This window comes from Hevea brasiliensis, chromosome 1 (assembly GCF_030052815.1).
Source record: "Hevea brasiliensis isolate MT/VB/25A 57/8 chromosome 1, ASM3005281v1, whole genome shotgun sequence".
NCBI classification, from domain to species: Eukaryota; Viridiplantae; Streptophyta; class Magnoliopsida; order Malpighiales; family Euphorbiaceae; genus Hevea; species Hevea brasiliensis.
In genome coordinates, this window is record NC_079493.1 from 107,710,376 (window position 1) to 107,719,359 (window position 8,984).

Below are 8,984 nucleotides of genomic sequence, written 5' to 3' on the forward strand. Positions count from 1 at the left end.
ATTAAGCCCATAATTTAAGGAAAAAAAATTTCCATCTTTATGAACTGGAGATGATAGCTAGGGACGACAATTCAAATTAATAGATATGTCCATGTCATGTGAATACACGACACAAATAATATTAGGTTTAATATGAATATGATAAGATTAATGTAATATAATAAAATTTTAAATATAAATATGATCTTTTTATTATATAAATTACATAACATAATACCTATATTATAATTATTATTAAATCATTTCAGGTGGATTAGATATAATTTTATTCATTAAACATGCATTTAATACTTTTTGACATTATCCATCATAACTCGTTTAACATGTTTCAACATAATTTTTTGATATATTTTGGATACAATTCAAGAATTTTTTATATTTATGAAATAATATATATCATAAAATTTAATAATACGTAAAAAATAAAAAATGAAACAAGTAAACAATATTTGAACATTTAACTATTCAATATTTTAATTTATAAATAAAAAATAATTAATTATAATTTCAATTTGTTATATAAACACGCAAATTAATTAAATTTTAATTAAACAAATTCATTAATAAGATAACAAATACAAACCAATTAGAATAAAATAATAAATCTATAAATATTTATAAATTCACTAATGGATGATTATAGTCAAAATATTTTAACAGATCACGAATCGAGTCATGACATAATTAATAAAGCATATCATAGCATATCATAAATGTATCAAATTGAATTAGTGGATCAATCGATGACATGCAAAGTTGGAGCTACATGAGATTAGAGGGAACAATGGCTCCCAAACCCATGCCTCCTCGTCACCTTCAAATTTTTTAATTAAAATTTTTAAATTATACTTAAAATAATAATATTTATATAATTATAAAAATTTATTTATTAGTAACTATAAGATCAATTAAGTATAAATTGCGATTAAATATATTTATTATCTTTTATTAATTTGATTAATATTTTTATATATTGATTTTCTTGATTTAAAATAAAAATATTTAATTTTATTAAATTTTTCTTTATTTAAAATTATGTCTCACTATCTTTTTTTTTTTTTTTAAAGAATCAGTGAATAAAACAGATTGAACTAATAACTTAATGAACTTGTTATTAATTTTTAGGTGCAATGAAAATATTTTTTATATTATATTTAGGTATGTATAGAGGAGAAATTTGACATTTTATTAATAAGAATAATAAAATAAGCATAGTTTAATGTTCTCATAAACAAAATAATTAATGATGTCAAATTATATTGACATTTAAGGTTAACATTTATTGCATTTAGTTGGCATTTAGTCTCCTTTCATGTTTATTTTTATGTATTTTTAGTAATATTTTAGAAAACATGTTAATTCAACTCAATTCATTGACTTTTATATTTTATCAAATGTTTTTATGTGGTTCTAGAATCAAAGATGAGTTTGGAAGAGATTTGGGGGTCAAAACATGAAGAATATAGAGCCAAAAACATTACATGGTCCATGTAAACACACCCGTGTAATTTCATGCACCCCGTATAACCTTATGGATGAAAGAACGCTGAAAAAGTGAAGTGGCAGAAAGTTACACGGGGTGGAGCATGTAACACTACACGCCCCATGTAAAATGCCCTGACAGCAATTCTGATATGACTTTTCTTGCTTCTAACCCGACTCGGATGGACTCCTGAGGCTTCTAAGACTCTGAAATTAGGGTTTTTATACCAGATATAAATATAATAAGTCAAGAATTAAGAGGGAGAGCCAATTTATATTCAAGGAGGCACATCAACTTCAAGGGAGGCAAGGGAGAAACAAGATCTGCAAGATTGCTAGAGGAGATTTTTAGCTGAAGAGTCCAAGGCTGCAATTCTCCTTCTGGGTTCTTTCACTCTATTTTCTTCTTATGTCTTTTCTTTATCTTTTTATAAACTTGATTGTAAAACTCACTATGTGTGAGTAGTTTCTTTACTCTAGGGTTAGGGTGTAACACTCTCAATTTAAGTATGGATCTTGTTTGATTTTATTTAATACATTGGGAATTTTATTTTTTGATTTAATCTCTTGTGTTCTTATTGCATGCTATGTGTTGGTACCCTTCTAAGATACTGATTGATGAACTGAGAGGTGAAGATTGGTATTGAAAAATTAAGATTTTGAACTTAGAAAATCTGACCTAGAGATAGGCTGATAACCTTTATGGAGTTTCAAAATTAATCATAGATCTTAAAGGGTTTTGATTAGGACTCATCACCAACAAAAGTAGGGTTTGGCTCTAATTGAAATTCACCTTAGATATCTTGAGAGAGGATCTAGGATACCTTAGGATTAATTTCCATCAAAGTAATAATCTCCCATTTATTGAATGAATTGGATTGATTTTATAATTGATTGAAATGTGAACCCCTAACTCTAGGTTGTTTTCATCCATTGGTATTTTAGTTTAGATAATTGTTTTAGACTTTATTTCTTTTAGTTTAGATTTAATTATCATTTCTCTATAACTCGATCGTCTAGATAATTAAAATCACTTCAGTTTGGTACTCAACACGGTCCTCGTAGGAATGATACTCTACTCATCAATTTATTACTTATTAGCGATTCATGCATTTGCGGTGGTTGTAAAATCAACAAACAAGTTTTTGGCGCCATTGCTAGGGATCGGTGCTTGATATCGAATGATTAGTGATTTGATTATTCTAAACATTCTTATTTCTTTTATAGTTTATTTCTTGTCTAATTTTATTTTTACTTGTTTTTTTTGTGAGGTACATTGAGATGTTTCATCAACAAATCTTTACAAGTTTTATTCAACAACAGAGTGAACCTTTTTATAATGCTTAGAGAAGATTCAATGAATTGGTAGAGCAATTTGCCAATCATAGTCTTTCAAATTATAAACTCACTCTCAATTTCTACAATGGTTTGGATGAAGCAGTAAGGAATTGGGTAGATTATGGAGCTTGGGCTACCAGTGATCATGTTCTTCAAAGAGACCATGAGGATGCCATTCACTTGTTAAATGACATGACAGATTTTATATATCATTGGTATTGGGATCCTTCATTGCAGGGTTGGAGTCACTAATGCCCTCTAGACATTTATCAACCTAATATTTCACACTAACCATTCGAGCTGTAATTAGAGAAGGGAGTGGGACTTGAAGATATGGTAGCTCCATTGGAAAATTTTGACAATCTAATGGTAAATAATGAACTATTTCTTTATGAGGAGGAATCAAATGAACAAAGTTGGGAAAATGAAGAAGCTTCATGGGAATTTGAAACTGTAGAAGAAGTTGAACCTTAGGAACAAAATTCCTATAAAGATAACTTACTAGTAGAGTTTCCACAAGAACAGAAGTTACTGAAAGAAGAAGTGGAACCTAGAGATGAAGGAAATAACTCATTTATAGTTGGGGGGTCATTGGAAAGTTACCTACATGAAGACAAATTAGGAGTAAAGGTGGTAAATGAAGAAATTGATAAAACTATCAATTTGAGTTCATTAATGATGTTTACACATACACCACCAAAAGACCCTTTTCTATCATGGACACCTCCTACATCATCATATGTCCTCCATGAGCTAAAGCAGTCTTCATCCCAAGCATATCACTCTAAACTATGTGTTGTTCATGCTACGTGCAATCTTATTTCAGATCTTGCCAATCTTAAGGGTACCACAAATCAAGACCCATATGTGGTGTTACATGACAACTATTATGGGCGAAAACTGCTTTTTGATTAGCAATTCTAAAATGGGTCAAGCCAATGACCTTAAATTAGCGCTTCTTGGGAGGCAACCCAAGTTTTAAATTTAATCTTTGTATTTGTTTATTTCTTTTATTTTATCACCCTCCCAATCTTAATTTCGATGTTTGTTCACTTTGTAGGTTCAAGAAGCACTTGAAGGGAGCAATGGAGATCAAACTCACAAATTTTTAAGGGAAGACAAGCTTCAAGGGGGAGTATTTTATATCCATTAGCTTTTCCTTGTTATTTCATTTATAATGTTGCTCTTGACCTGATTGTGATATCTTGATAACATTGAGGACAATGTCAAATTTGAGTTTGAGGTTGCATTTCATGCATTACATTCATATATTGCATTACATCACCTTATTATGTCTATATTATATTTTTGTATCGAAAATCTAGAAAATTTTTGCAAATTTTGTAAATTTTGGACTTTTTCAAAAGGCTTTTAACTTAGAATTATAACTATAACCTTGATGAGCTAATGATTGGACTCTCTGAGAAGGAGGAATAAATGTAACTGGATAGGCAAAAAGGCTTCAATATGTTATTTGTGAAAAATTAAATCACCTAAGTGGAGTTAAACCAGTTAAACCCTTTCATAGCCATTAATCTGTAATATTGAACTTGCAAAATTAGGAGAAAATTTTTAAAATACAAGAAACCTAAAAATGCCTCACCGGCTCTATAACATGCTTTTTGGACCTATCGAGGCAAAATCCTAGTTTATGCTTGGTGAAGAGATAATTAAGGCATTCCTTGGTATAGCTTTACTAAGTCTTGGCCACCCCTAATTAAAATATATATCCCTTGCAGTCAACTTGTAGTATATATTTATCCCTTAGAATTTATTGTTTACCCATATTATTTACCTAGCCCCTAGCCTAATCACCTACCTTACCCTTTTGAGGAAGCCTAATGAACAAAGTAAAAAGCATGCTAGATGCCAAAGAAAATAAGGAGAGAGGATGTAAAACTTAAGAAAGAGTGCAAGTATGCAATTGAAATATAAAAAAAAAAGAAAAAGAAGAAAAAAAAATTCCCTCTCCAACCTAGCAAAAGCAATGGGTTTGGGGGAGAGGTTTGATTCAAAAAAAAGGAAGTACCACGGAGGCATACTTGGCACTATAAAAACCAAAAACCCCTCTTCTCCATACAAAATCAGTAGAAACAAACTTAGTATACTTAGTATTTTATGCATAAAGGCTATCCTCATATTTGCATTCCCTAAAAACCTTTCATTGGCAATTAAGTCATTATCCCTTTAGCTCCATTACAACCCTTTTTAAAGACCTTTTGATCTTTTGAAAAGTGTATGCTATATTAGTGGAGATAAGAAATTGAGATATACCTATGGAGTTGGAATTGAGTAACTTCATCACAATTACCTATAATAGAGGCAAATTTGGGGAGTAAGTGTTTCTTAAGTCTATCCTGATGAAACATGTTATTTGTGACTAATTAATGGCTTTGTATAGAAGAATAATTAGTTGAAATAACCTAAAGAGGGTGAGGTTCTAGCAGGCAATTATTAAGGCTTTATGCCTTAAAAGTGGGAATTTGGTATGAAGATTGAAGAGTGTTCAATTATGCGCCAGTTAAGTTTTTGGTTATGTTTCTAGGTACCCCAATGAGTTTTTTTTTTTAAGTTTTGCTTTGGTTGAGGGCAAGCAAAGGTTTGAGTTTGGGAGTATTTGATGATGTGAAATTATATAGACATTTAAGGTTAACATTCATTGCATTTAGTTAGCATTTAGTCTCCTTTTATGTTTATTTTTACGTGTTTTTAGTATTATTTTAGAAAACATGTTAATCCAACTCAATTCATTGATTTTTTATATTTTATCAGATATTTTTATGTGGTTCTAGAATCAAAGATGAGTTTAGAAGAGATTTGGAGGTCAAAACATGAAGAATATAGGGCCAAAAACATTGCACGGCCCATGTAAATACAACCGTGTAATTTCCTGCACCCTGTGTAACCTTCTGGATGAAAGAACGCTAAAAAACTAAAGTGGCAAAAAGTTATACAAGGTGGGGCATGTAACACTACACGCCCCGTGTAAAATGCCCTGACAGCAATTCTGATGCTACTTTTCTTTCTTTCAACCCGACCCAAATGGACTCCTAAGGTTTTTAAGACTCTGAAACTAGGGTTTTTACACGAGATATAAATATAACAAGTCAAGAATTGAGAGGGGGAGCCAATTTACATTCAAGGAGGCACATCAACTTCAAGGGAGGCAAGGGAGAAACAAGATCTGCAAGATTGCTAGAGGGGATTTTCAGCTGAAGTTCCAAAAGTCCAAGGCGCAATTCTCCTTATGGGTTCTTTCACTCTATTTTTTTCTTATGTCTTCTCTTTATCTTTTTATAAACTTGATTGTAAAACTCACAATGTGTGAGCAGTTTCTTTATTCTAGGGTTAGAGTATAGCACTCTCAATTTAATTATGAATCTTATTTGATTTTATTTAATACATTGAGAATTTTATTCTTTGATTTAATCTTTTGTGTTCTTATTGCATGCTATGTGTTGGTACCCACCTAGCCATGATCTAAGATACTGATTGATGAACTGAGATGTGAAGATTAGAATTGGAAAATCAAGATTTTGAACCTAGGAAATCTGACCTAGAGATAGGCTGATAACTTTTGTGGAGTTTCAAAATTAATCATAGATCTCAAAGGGTTTTGATTAGGACTAATCACAAATGAAAGTAGAGTTTGGCTCTAATTGAAATACACTTTAGATACTTTGAGAGAGGATCTAGGATACCTTATGATTAATTTCCATCAAATTAATAATCACCCATTTATTGAATGAATTAGATTAATTTCATAATTGATTGAAGTGTGAACCCCTAACTCTGGGTTGTTTTCACCCATTGATATTTTAGTTTAGATAATTGTTTTGGACTTTATTTCTTTTAGTTTAGATTTAATTATTATTTCTCTATAACTCGATTGTCTAGATAATTAAAATCATTATAGTTTAGTACTAAACACGGTCCTCGTGGAAACGATACTCTACTCATCACTTTATTATTTGTTAGCGATCCGTGCACTTACGGTGATTGTAAAACAATAATCAATAAGAAATCAATAATTTACGTTATATTTTAAATTATCAAATTATACATTCAAATATTGAAAAAAATAAATAAAATTTTACCAAGGGATAAAAATAAAATATCACTAAGGGGAAAAAAATAAAACCTATATAATAAGGAAAAGTAGGACTTTAATATTGAGGAAAAAATCTCAAATCCATTTTTAAAAGACACAAATTTAAGGAGAAAAACTTAGATCTATTCTAAATGAATCTAGATTTGAGAAATTATTAGAAAAAAAAAAAACAAGAAAATAATAAAATAAAAAGAAAATCGATATAAAAGTAGTCACGAGTAACTGCATGAAAAAAGAGATAATTTATTTAAGTATTTATAAATATAAGAAAATATATATTTTTTTAATTATTCTTTTAGATATTATCTTCAAGCTCTGTCCGATGACACGGCATAACAATTAATATGTCATAAAGTGATTTATACAATAGAAATGTGGATAAACATAACAATCATCCTTTATTTTTGTTTACATGTCTAAAATTATCATCTAATAATAGCTATTGAATGCACTTAAAAAATAATAATTAAAAAAAATCTGTAAAACATGGTAAGAAGAATAGCTTTTAAATGAAAAATCCAATGACGGATGGATCCCATTGAATTTTTTAAAATTTTTTTTGTCTGCAATTAAAATTGTAGCAAAAGAAGAGATGTGGGTCTAAACAATAATTACCAAAATTCTTAAAAATACTTTATCATCTTCAAAGAACAAACATCATACGGAGGCTTCAATTAGATAAATAGAGTATATTAGATTAGAGGATAGAAAGAAAAAAAAGAGTAGACCTAAATTGATTTGGAGGAGAGTAGTACAACATGACCTAGAAGCATTACATATTTCTGAGAATTTAATCCAAAATCGTTTAGAGTGGAGAAAGCGAATCAATATAGCCGATCCCAAATCTTTGGAATAAAGGCTTAGTTAAGTTGAGTTGAGTTTAATAATAATAATAATTATTATTATTATTATTAATCTTTAAACTATATTAAAAAAATTTTACTTATTTGTTAAAAAAAATTACATAATTATCGAATATATATTTTTATTAAATACAAAATAATTGCTATAATAAATATTTGTTAATAATATTAACAAATATAAAATAATGAATTTAAAATATATATATATATATATATATATATATATATATATATTTATATTTACATAAACAAGTTAAATATTAGATTAACAAATATTTTTCTTAAAAATTTATAAATTGTACATTACATTTATGTACAATTATGTATTGTTAAAATAAATTATGTTAAATCAAATATAAAAATAGCTTTCTTGTATAATTATTTTTCTCGAAAAATGACATTAAAGGAGTTTTTCTAATTATTTATTTGATATCGCTATAAGTTAAATAATTTATTTACAAAATTATAGACTGCAACAAAAATTAAGAATTTAGAAAAGCATATTATTTTGTAATTAATTATTTTTATTTTTATATTTAAATAATTATATGTTATTTAAGTTATTAAATAATTATATTATTTTAATTATATAGTTATTTATAATATATAACTATTTATGATTAAAATATAATTATTTCTAGTATTTTAAATATAATATAGATAATTTCTTAGATATAAAATTTAAATGAAGAAACCATTATGTTAATAAAATAAATTTTAAAAGACGTAATTGTTTTAAATTAAAAAGATGGTAAGCAAATTAATAACAAATTTGAAAGAAGGGACCATTCTTTTGATGGAATCAAATATCAAAGATTAAATATTTCTCATAAAAATACGAAAATATATTAAAGTTTTTAATTTATATGTTTTAAGGACTAATTTATGATTAATTCTAATAAAAAATTATATGAAAAGGGAATGATTTATACTTTTGTCTTCCTCTTATTGCAAAAGGTTTACCTTGAAGGAAAATGAAAAGTAAATTTTTGAAGAATTAAAATGCAACAGAATTATTTTGGATGGTATGTACTAAATGGGAAATAAATAGGTGGCAGAGGAAATGTACTATTGAATTGATTTGGGGACACATGGTGGTGCTCATGTTTCTCAAATTTCAAAAGTTGTTTGTTCTATATGAGATTTTGGACTCTCTCTCTCTCTCTCTCTCTCTCTCTCTCTCTCTCTCT